The sequence below is a fragment of the Pteropus vampyrus genome, unplaced genomic scaffold (assembly GCF_000151845.1).
Source record: "Pteropus vampyrus isolate Shadow unplaced genomic scaffold, Pvam_2.0 Scaffold143, whole genome shotgun sequence".
Classification (NCBI taxonomy): domain Eukaryota; kingdom Metazoa; phylum Chordata; class Mammalia; order Chiroptera; family Pteropodidae; genus Pteropus; species Pteropus vampyrus.
In genome coordinates this window covers 3,870,892-3,882,066 of record NW_011888924.1, presented here as the reverse complement: position 1 = coordinate 3,882,066, position 11,175 = coordinate 3,870,892, and the positions used below count along the sequence as shown (strand labels likewise).

Sequence of the window (11,175 nt, the reverse complement as noted above, 5' to 3'; positions counted from 1 at the left end):
GCCTCTGGAAGTGCTAGGCACTGTTCTAAGCCTAGTTAATATTTATACATATTAACTCATTCAAATCACGACCATGCTATGAAGCAGGACCTATCTCTCTATTTCGCAGATGAGGAAGCTGGGTCACAAAGGGACTCAGTAAATTGCCTTAGGTTACAGAGCTACTAAGCGCAAGAGTTGAGATTTGAACCCAGAGAGTCTCATGCCAGTGCCCACACTCGTAACCATAATGGATTCAGGGCTACTCAGGAGAGAAAGTCATCAGATCCTGGTGATGACGTGGATGGGCCCAGAGAGGGACATGTGGAGGAAGCTGCCCAGGTTACTGGCTCGAGCAGCTAGCGAGATGATGCCAACGGTCCTCTCAGAAAGGGAGAAGGAAGGAGGAGTAGATTTGGTGAGAAAGCAGTGGGGAGTTTGAAGTGTCTGGGGTACAGCAAAGGAAGACGCTAAGTGAGCAGAGGTAGGGCTCTCGGGAGCTTTTAGAGAGGTAAAGATTTGGGCATGGCCGGCATTTTGAGGACAAGTGATGTCGAACGCAGAATGGGTATTGAAAAGGGAAGGACGACTCAGGACAAAATTCTGAGGAACGCTAACATTTCCAGAACAGGTAGCTGAAGAGAAACTCTGCAAAGGAGCCAGGGAGGCAGGAGGAGAACCGGGTGGGTGCAGTTTCACAGATGCTGAGAAAAAGCGTGTTTCGAGAAGGAGGTTATTAATGGCCTTGGTGAGAGCATTTAGTGGGGTGACAGGACTGAAGACGAATTGCAGTGGGTTGCGCAAATGAGAGGTGACAAAGTAGAGACAGTGCTTTCGAGAAGTTTGGCTCTGACGGGTGTGGCTTCAATTTATGACTGAAATATTTAAGTTCACAGAGTATTAAATGGTCCTGTTAATAACGAGTCTGCTAGACAGATGTTAACTAGACTTACTGTGTTGATCATTCTGCAATATATTCAAATACTGAATCATTACATTGTACACCTGAAATTAATATATGTCCATTATAACTCAGTGAAAAAGAAATGAGTCTGCTAGACCTCGGCTTTAAGGTTATCAAAGTTTCCACACCATTTGTGCTTATTGTCCAGTGAAGCTCTCTCATTTATTTCTGCACATATTTTTTAGTGATTACCAGGTAACAGGTGCTTTCTAGGCTCTGGGGAAAGAGCAGGATAAGACAGGTGACATTCCTGCCCCCAGATGTCTACATTCTGCCACTTTTATTCCCTTCTCTGGTTTATTTAGTTGTGGAGATATTGGCAGAATCAGCTTGTTCCTGACTCATTGTGACCCAATGTTTGGTCTTGTAGCTGTGAAATCTTTCGACATTTATTGTCCAGCCCTGAGCAGCAGGGAGAACTAGTGCTGGTCCCTCGGGGCTTATTTTATCTTAAGTATAGAAAGCTGATCTTTGAGAGTCTGAATCTGAAACTACAGTCCAATAGGTTGCTCCATAATCTATACACAAAACCTAAATCTCTGTGCGTTTTAATAGTCACTTATATTTTAAAAGGTCACTTTTAACTTTCCATATCAATTTGTACCTGCATAGAATGAAGTTATCTCCCTCCCTTTTCAGAAATCGATGATGTTAAAATAGGCAGAAGGATGTGCCCCTGCAGCTACTGTTGGAAAGAGAAGACTGTCTGGATATTAATGGGGCAGAGAACATACGGATTCGTGATGCAAATATGTTAATGGTGACGAAAGGGGCACATCCCACCTGATGATACATTTTGGTTCTGATGTTAACGCAGAAAAGCCAGCTAATCCATCCTGGCTTTAATGCAGTGTTATTTTAAGGAGGATTCTAAGTCAAGAGCCATGAAATAACTTTGTCTAAATAGGTAGGAAATAACACTATCTGAATTACTTGCTAGGTTACCTCTGACTTCACAATCACTTACCAAATAAAGGACTTAAAAATTGCCTACAAAAGTTTCTTTTCTCTCCTATAAACTCTCTATTGCTGTACTTTACTATAAAATGAGTATTTAAGAAGCACCATGGTGCCACATGTAATTTCTTATTTAAATATATCAATACTTTGTGAGATTAAGCAACTATCACAGGCACCAAAGAAACAGACCGTTACAGATAGATCGAGGAGATGGTCGATCACCACAGTTTCGACAAACATACGTCACGTTTCTGAAGTGTCACTTAACTTCATACTGTACTGCAGGTTTGAAAAACTGACCAAGATGACCAAAAAACAGAAATAACTGTATGGAAATAAATCCACATGACATAATGCTTAATTCATGGAGCTCAGCTTTGTGGGCCTACTCAACCAGATGGCCATTTGAAGCCAAAAATTTTCCCTCAGTAAATACAGACAGGTGGCAGGGGGTGGGGGGTGGGGGCAAGCCGAGAATGATAATAAAATGTGGGCAAGGAGCATGTTTCTAAAATAACATCCTGTATTTGCTTCTGTTTCTCACCTTTGAACCGCTTTTCAATTTAAAATCTACTCATGGTCATGCACGCTTCTGTTTTAAGTCTCTGGTGATAACACATTGTGCCAAATTTATGCTTTTAGGAATCAACATAAAAAGCCATTTTAAAGTGGGAGAGGGAAAAGAAAAGGGGAACAGAGGAGGAAGGATGTGGGGAAGGGAGAAGGGAGTCAGCTTAGCAAGAGCCAATGGTTCTTCCTGGCCTCAAAATTCTACATATCTGTGAAATTTCAATGAGGAATATTCTAAGAATTTTGTGACATATGCATTCCTCTCTGGTGTAAATTTCCAATGAATTCAAACCAATTTCCCTGACTAAGAAGAACAGAATCTGATTGCAGAAAAATTTTCAGTTCTTTAAAATAATACACACACACACACACACACACACACACACACACACACACACAAAATTTTCTGTTCTATGGCCACATTTGTCAATTTATTTGAAGGGAGTTCTTTTTAATAACAAGTATTTTACTGTTTTCTTACTATGTTCTCATAGTAGAAATATCATTAAAGTGAGTATTTTATTGGTTCAGCAATAAAATGTAAATTTAAGCCCCTCTTTAGGCTGAAGTTTCCTTTGAAACAAAATTTCTACATGGCTATATTAATACCTGACAATTCGGTTTATAAATTTCCCCTAAGATGTGCAAATTTCCAGTTATAAAAACAGTCACAGGGATGTAAAGTACAGCATAGAGAATATAGTCAATAATATAATAACTATGTATAGTGTCAGATGGGTACTAGACTTATTGAGGGGAGCACTTGGTTAGTTACATAAATGTCTAATCGCCGTGTTGTACACCTGAAACTAATACGTTGCACATCAACTGTAACTTAAAAAAAATAAGAAAAGAAATTCCTCCTTTCCCACAACTGGGTGCCTAGAAGGATTCAGGAGACCTTAGTCATTGTTTTACATAATTAATTAATTTGTGATGACAAATATTACAGGATTTGTTTAAATCTTAGCTTTAAAAAAAAACAGTTTTAAAATCTTTTTAAAATGTCTTGAGTATAAGCAACAAATGTGAGTGTTGGGCCTAATTTTCCTCACTCTCCACTGCTGAGGATTTCTGTGACAGGAGAGAAAGAAGGGGGATTGCGAGGGGTTGCGGGGAGATGATTTGACGGTTCCAGCCAATTTGGCTTAAGAAATGGGGGCCGGGGGCTGTAAATCGTTTGTAAGAAAAGCTCCTTGCGGGGGTGGCGGGGGGATGACTATTTTATACTGAAACTGTGAAAGAGATGGGCGGTCACACACTGACCTTCAAGCCCAGAAGCGAGAGAATCAGTGTGTAATTGGGAAACTTTGGTGAGTGGTTGGTAATGTCACAGGACTGAAAAGCAATTCGGTGCTCCCAATAATAATATTATCAACAATTACGCACTCGGAGGCCGCGTATACCTGTCCTGGACTTGCAAACCAGGGCAGTGTGCAGGTAGGTGCGGGGCGGCTGCCAGTGTGCAAACAGAGTCCCCCAACCCTGTCCTTTCGAAAAAGGAAAAAACGGGGGCTGTGCCCGTCGGAGAGCGGGAGTGGCCGAGCGGCCGGGTTCAGGCCGGGTTTCCCACCGGAATCGTATTAGTCGGAAGGAGAGGTGGTCCCTCGCCTCCTCCCCCTACCCCCTCGGAGGACCAGGGGCCGCTGGGTCGCCGGCGCGGCTGGGGCGGGCGGGGCGAGCCGGCCGTTACCTGGCGGGTCAGTCCTTTCTCCCCGGCGAGGGGCTAAGGGGCCGAGGGGCGGGGCAGGCAGGCTAGTCCCGGGCTGAGGAGCCGCCCATCACCCGCGCGGGGCCGTCCGGGGCTCCTCTTCCTCCTCCGCTCTCGTCTCCCCCTCCCTCTACCGGCCCCTCTTCCTCCTCCTCCCCGGAGGCGCTTTCCGCGGCGGCGGCCGGCCTTTCTAGGGGCGGAGGCGGTGGGGGCGGCTGCCTGGCGTCCTCCCGTTTCCTTGGCAACCCGGCCTCCTCCCTCTGCGCGCGGGCGTGGGGGCGGGGCGGGGGCGCGGCCCCGCGGTCCTGAGCGCGACGTGGGCGCCCCGCCGGTTGCCGTGGGAACGAGTGGGATGCGGTCGCGAAGCCGTGATGGCAGCGGGCGGAGACGAGATGCCGAAGGAGGGAGGAAGTGATTGGCTTTGTCTAGATGTCCAAGTCCAGACCTTAAGACCCAAGCCTTCTCTCCTGCCCCGAATCAGTGCTGTGCTTTATAAAGAATGAGTTAGAAAACGAGAGGAGAAAATAATTTTAATTGGCGTAAAATAATATTAAAGGCAATACATGGGTAGAGGGGAGATAGTGCAGCCGTGGAGTTTGAGCTGTGCAGGGGATCTCTGAAATACGTGCTCCAACATAAAAAGGAAGACGCGAATGACTAATTAAGGGTGGCACCCCATCAGAACCGAGATAAGAACCCAGTTACCTCCCGGTTATCAGTAATGGCCGCCTTTCCCAAGGAAGGAAGTTCGCAGAGGTTTAGAATAGTGCCCACAGGGCTTCGCCCTGTCTCTGCCAGGTTTATTTCTGTCTGTGGTTTTCACAGGCAAAGATGATTCTTCCATTTATTTTGCATATTTAGGCACTCAGTCAGTGATTTGCCAGCTGATATCAAGTTAGGGCGTTTTTGATTGAGTAGAGAATAGGGGAAAAGGAGAATAGAAATTCTTGGACCTTTCCTCAGTGCCCAGAATCCCTAAGTGTCTGTGGCTTGGGTATCCTCTCAGCACTGTCCCACATCCGGCTGGTGGCCGTGTCCTCTGCAGCACTGCACCACTCTCTCTCTGTTCTTGTCACTGCCACCTGAGTTTGGGGCTCCATGCCCTCATGACTGGATTATTGTAAGGGTCTTCTACCCGCACCCTGGGCCCCGTCTTCCACACCCTCTCCCCACCATTTCCCCTATTCTATAAGCAGCATAGGTTGGATGTCATTGGTCCCCTGCTAAGAAGCTTTCAAAGTCTCTTCCACTTCTGGAATGAAGTCCAAACTCTTGACTATGGCTTTCCCTATGCTCTTCCCCAGTGCTTGCTCGCTTGCTTGGTTTTCCTCCCTCAACACTTCACTCATACTTCGGCCAGATGAGACTGTGTATTACACACACAACATTGCTCTCTGCCTTCACGCCAGCTTCTAAGGCATATCCTGAGCTCAGCAAATCCACGTAAAATGTACTTAGGTGAAGTCTTTGTTTTGAGTTGTCATCCAACCTTCATTGGTCCACCAGCAGTCAATACTTTTCCATCTCCAGTAGCCTAATCTAGGTTCCGTTCTTGTACTCAGCTATCAAGTAATCCTTATTAAAGCATTAACTGATAAGTACTAACCTAAGACCGCTCCCCATGGTTTTTGCCTTTCAAAAAGAGATGCTTAAAGATGCAAGGTCTTTAAGATACACTAATTGAAACCATAATAGCGAAATGATAGAGAGCTTGTTCTGCTGAGGCTGGGACCCCTCGCAAATAAAAATAAAGGGAATTGACATGCCCAAGGACACATGGTAAGTAGCAGATCAAGGCTCAAAAGCAGAGCATCCCATTCCCAACTTCCTGATGTTGCCCACTGGTAAGAAAAACACCTTGGTACATGTTGGGCCTAGATTTTTCTCCTCCCACTTCAAGATCTGTTTAAAATAATACTGTCCACCTCAAAAGATTGCTGTGAGGATTAAATGAGAGAGGACAAACAAAGCATGTACTATCATACTTGCTATATAGTAAACAATTGGTAGCTTTCCTTTCTGAGGCATATTTTAAGATTTTATTTAATGCACGTGAGTGTAAGCCATAAGTATTTTAAGACTTTTAAATAACAAAGTTTGGAGACGTCACTTCACAGCTCAGTTTTAAACGTTCTTCTACATTTCAAGTGTTTCTGAAATCTGAGTCCTTTGAAAAGAATCATGGTGCCCTTGAAAGAGGATGAGAGCGCCAGAGGTCAGCCTGTAAAAAGTTATTGAGCAACTCCAAATTTAGTGTTTAATGAGTAAACTTAAGCTTGGCATGCATGTAAATTACAAATAAGATTAGCTTTAGCATTAAAAAAACAAAGCGCTAAGGAAGCGAAGCATTAAAGTGAGGAGGAAACACAGTTCCTGGTGGGGGGTGGAATCCTACTCTTCGTGACTCTGTGTACAGTGTCCCTGGTAGACGGTGAATAAGTGAAGACGAAAAATAGACTTAAGGAGATGGGGATTCTAATGATTGAAATATTTGGTGTTTGAAAATAAACATTAAGAAGTTCTTTAAGAGTTCTGCAAAGGACAACTTCAAGTATAAAATTTCAGAAGCAGACCCTGTGTTAAGTTTCAGAAATAACACTTTTGAGGGATATATTTAATTCAGGTCAAAGAGTAAGCTGTCCAGAGGGGAAGCTCTGTATTCTAAGCCTCCCAGGCTTCTAAGACTAGGGTATCTAGGAGTCTCATGGAGACCTGACCCAGCTACTTGGTACGTGATCTGGAACAACCTATGCTCTCTTTGTCTACCTCAGAGTTCCTCCTCCTGAGAGAGAGTCTAAGTAGTAGTAGGTCACCTTGTCACTATCTGATCAGGAGCTCTCCTGATGGATGTGGAGCTTCATGCCAGTGGCCTCAGAAGCAGATAGCCTCCCTCAAGGTCGTTTTTACCTTGGGTCTCACCATGACTAATGGGTTTCTGTTTTCATCGGTTGAGTACAATGTGGTGATGTTGCTTTTAGTTAGTACACAAGGCTCTAGCCATGGCGGTCTATCTGTAGAAAGAATCTCCAGGGGTGGCTTGCCTGAGAAGGAGACTGTGGGCACGTTAGTCCTTTAAAAGCTTCATGGCTTCTCCTACAGAACCCCTTCGTGTAGGGGATTCATCCGATTAATTTTTAAAACTCGCTAATGGCTTATTGAACATGCTATGGGCTGTTGTGACATTCCGTATTCATCCCATAGCTATTTGGCCAGACCATGAGTATGCAATATGACAGTCTCTTAATGCCACTCATTACAAATGGTCCTATATCGATGTCATTAAGACGGCCAGCGAGCTTGGGAGGCTATTTGAAAGTGGGCCCTCTGGACTATGTACACATTTTGATGGAGATCATTGAAGACCCAAGATCGAATCCTTGGTTTTGTCAGATCAGAAACACCATTTTAGAGCTGATCTTTTTCGGAATTGATTCCCAGGAATTCCACTCAGCAGATACTAAATGTCCTCTTCCTGACCGAGTTATTATTTTATTCTAGAGAATAAAGCTGGCAGCTGACCAGCCCTGGTCATATGCACAAAGTACTTCCTCCTGGTGGAAAGGCATCCCTAGGAGATCAAATTAAAGATCAGAAGATTTGGTGAATATGAAATTAGGTCCAAGGGAATTGTTTGTTCTTAATATCCCTCGTGGGCTGAGGAGGCCATAAGGAGTAACCTTCCTTCCCTCTAGAGATGTTTTCGTCTGGGTAACTGATTTGGATGATTCATCTCCAAGCTTTTGAAGACTTTTAAAAGGTGTTTCACTTAACCGTCTTTTTGTTCAACTTCCCGGAACCATTTTTCTACCACTTATGCCATTAATGGCATAGTTTGGAGTTGAGAAGACCTGGGTTAGAGTCCCAGCAGGGGCGCTTGCTGTATGATAGTGAAGAACTTTCATCCCCCTTGTACCTCCACACCCTCAAAGCCAGAGTCTCCTCATCAGCCTGTCGTGAAGATTAACGAAACAGCAAGTGCAGATTTCTGGCATTGTACCTGACGCATAGTAGCTGCTCAACAAACGATAGCTATGGTCATTCCTTACGTTACAGAGATTTGATTCTCTATACTGGGATCTGAGGACATCCCAAGAACATCAACCATAAATTTACAAAACACCTCTTAAAGGCTTGTCCCTTCTTTAGAATGTTAATCTTATATGACTAATATCATGGTGGCTAATGTTTTCTTGATTGTTTTTTATCCTGGATTTCAGAGAATGACATTTGATGACCTCATTTCTAAATGTGAGGGTGTATCTAATTTGAGGTTTGCAGCCATCCATGAACTGTATGAAATTTAGTAATGCCCGTTGGGCTTTCGTAGGTCAGATATTTGAGATCTGGGATCTCTTGTGGGATAAAGTAGACTCTATTAGAGATTGGCAAACTCTCTACAATTAATTAAAAAAAACAAAACAAAACAAAAAACATCTCCTTTGCAGGATCCCTTAGAATTTTCCTCATTTAGAATTGTAGCTGTTCTGTTGTGCTGTTTAACAAAGAGAAGGCAAACTCATTAAAGTTTTTGGATCCTACAGTGTTGAGATATTTCTCAAAAGTTCAAACGAGCTTTGATTTCTTTATCCGTTTTGGAAGCTTCAGACTTTTCAAAACCCTTCATTATGGCAATTGATGCAACTGATACCAGATTGAATGTGATTATAAGAACTCTGAGAACATGAAACATACTGCTTCTCTGAATTTATGAGAAATTATTACCAAAGGAAAGAATTTGACTCATGTCCAGAAGGAGTATCTGATTTGTTTGGACTTTGGATAAACTCAAGTCGTACATGTTTGGCCAAGAGTTTAATTTGTGGACTGATCATCAAGCTCTGAGCAAGACTCAGGCTTCAGAAAGCTATGACAGCGTCGGGGGTCCCACATGATTGTTAAAAAATGGTTCTAGACAGATACTCAGGTCAGACAAGCAAACAAAAAACTCTTCTCATCAAAAGGGCAGCGGAACACAAGCACTGAGCAGCAACTCCTGGACCTTCAGGAAGTATTACTTGACAATGTTTTTTTTTGTTTGTATAAAAGCTCAGAGCAAGTGAGGGAGAGAGGAGCAGGGGCAGTGCTGGTTTGCTGAGCAGCCAGCCTACTTTCAATCACCCATTTCCTGGCCATTGCAGTCATGGAGCTTTTGCCCTGTGGAGTGGGGATCCCTCAGATGCCCGTACCACACAGAGGAGCATTCATCCCTGACAGAATATTTCTAACGTCTGCCCTCTTTTCTCTTCAAGGCTCTTTCTTTTGTGATTCTTCCTGTTTTTCTAATTATAGAGGAGCATCAGATTAGTGACTAACTCTAATTTCTCTCTTTAACCCTTTGTGGCTTCTCATTGCCTCTGCCCCACCTAAGGACAGCTGCTTCCTTCCCCCTTAACGAGAGGGTGGCTTGCTCAGGGTTCTCACAGGCAGAAGGGACAGCATCAAGTCCTAGGTGGGAAGTCGGTATAGAGCAGCAGGGAGGAGGAGGGGACACTTAAAGTAAAGATGGGTTGCTGGAGACTGCTGCCAGTGTTCAGTGTTGTGCATCCCAGAGCAGTGAATCTGGAACATTTTATCCATTCATATAACCAACAAATATTTCGCTGTAGGTGTCAAGGACAATTTACATTTAAACAAATCAAAACATTTAAACCGATGAATGATAATTAGTGTCAGGACACTAATAGGCTATGGTATAGGGAATACTGGCGATGGCGATGGGAAGGCTGGGGACCTATTTAGACAAAGTGGTGGAGGATGGCCTCTCCAGGTGAGACCTAGAGGATGAAGAGGAGCCAGCTCTCTGAGGGCACAGGTGGAGCAAACAGCATTGGCAAGGTCTGGAAGTGAGAGAGAGCTCGGGGGATTCGAGGACCTGAAAGGAAGCCAGCATGGCTGGAAGACCGTTGTGAGGGAAGGCTGGTGAGGTTGCAAGAGTTGGGTTTGGATTTTAAGTACAATGGAAAGCCATGGAGTGGTTTCAAAGTGTGCCTGTGTGCCTGTGTGTGCGTGTGTGTGTGCGCGTGCGCGTGCGTGTGCATGAGACGTATTGTGTGGAAACCCCTGAGGGGGTTCCTCGCCAGCATTGGTAGTTATGACTTCATGATCCCTAGACTAGCCTTTGAGGAAACTTCAAAATGTCATTCAAACACGTGCTTGTCCATTGACATGAGACAAAATGATTAAAGATGAATTATCAAAGATACTGCTCCTCGTTCCAGAACATTGACCTAAGCAGATGTCTCACATTGGGTAATATATCGTGATATTTACCTTCCAGCCTCTCATTGCAGTGCATTTCCTAACAATGTCCTTTGCTGGTGCATGTCTGTCTCACGCTGAGTCTTTCTCCTTTTCCCCCCTCTTTCTTCCTGTCCTGCCCTCTCCAGTCTCTCCCTCCTCTCCTCCCCTTTCCCCCGCTCTCTTCATCCCCATTTCCCCTCACTTCTCGCTCTGCCTTTCTCATCAAGCATCCGAGTCATTTGCCAAACCACAGCTCTTAGATTTCTATTTTCCCAAACAACTATCTTGGCTGGTCATTTTTACCATCGGTTCTCCTTTCTCGTTCGGTGCTAGTCCTTTCTCTGACCCCCCTCACCTCTCCTAAACGCTCTTCTCCCGACTCGGCCCTCCCTCAACAAGCCTAACACCCCCAGGTGACACAGTTTAGAAATGTCAACAGGAAAAACCGCTCTCGCTCTAGCCCGGCAAGAAGACGACGTGAAGGAATTAACCTCGGGTGACGTCACTCTATGGCCATCAGTACAGTGGAAGGCAGTTCTTGAAAACCAGATGGAACAGAAGGTATCACTGTGCAGCCGCCCTTCTGTGGCTCACGGCGCCCTCTGAGTCAGGATAACGAGAGAACATTCTTAAAACATGACTTCACCGTGCTCAGTCCTCAAACGAATTCCTGGATGTGTGTGGAATACGCTCTACCAGCAAGCCTGAGCACAGACGCGCGGCGGGCTTGTTAGCACTCTTTCTCAGAGCT

General features: G+C 44.6%; 1 protein-coding gene across 1 annotated transcript in view; it reads right to left on the bottom strand.

Annotated features, from left to right (window-relative positions):
• The window catches only part of MARCH10 (membrane associated ring-CH-type finger 10), a 58,215-nt gene extending 53,928 nt beyond the window's left edge, over positions 1-4,287 (bottom strand). Inside the window, exon 1 of the mRNA XM_011368587.2 lies at positions 4,167-4,287. The gene's annotated coding sequence lies outside the window, so the exon portion shown is untranslated. The remainder of the gene's footprint in view (positions 1-4,166) is intronic.
• Positions 4,288-11,175: the final 6,888 nt, after the last annotated feature.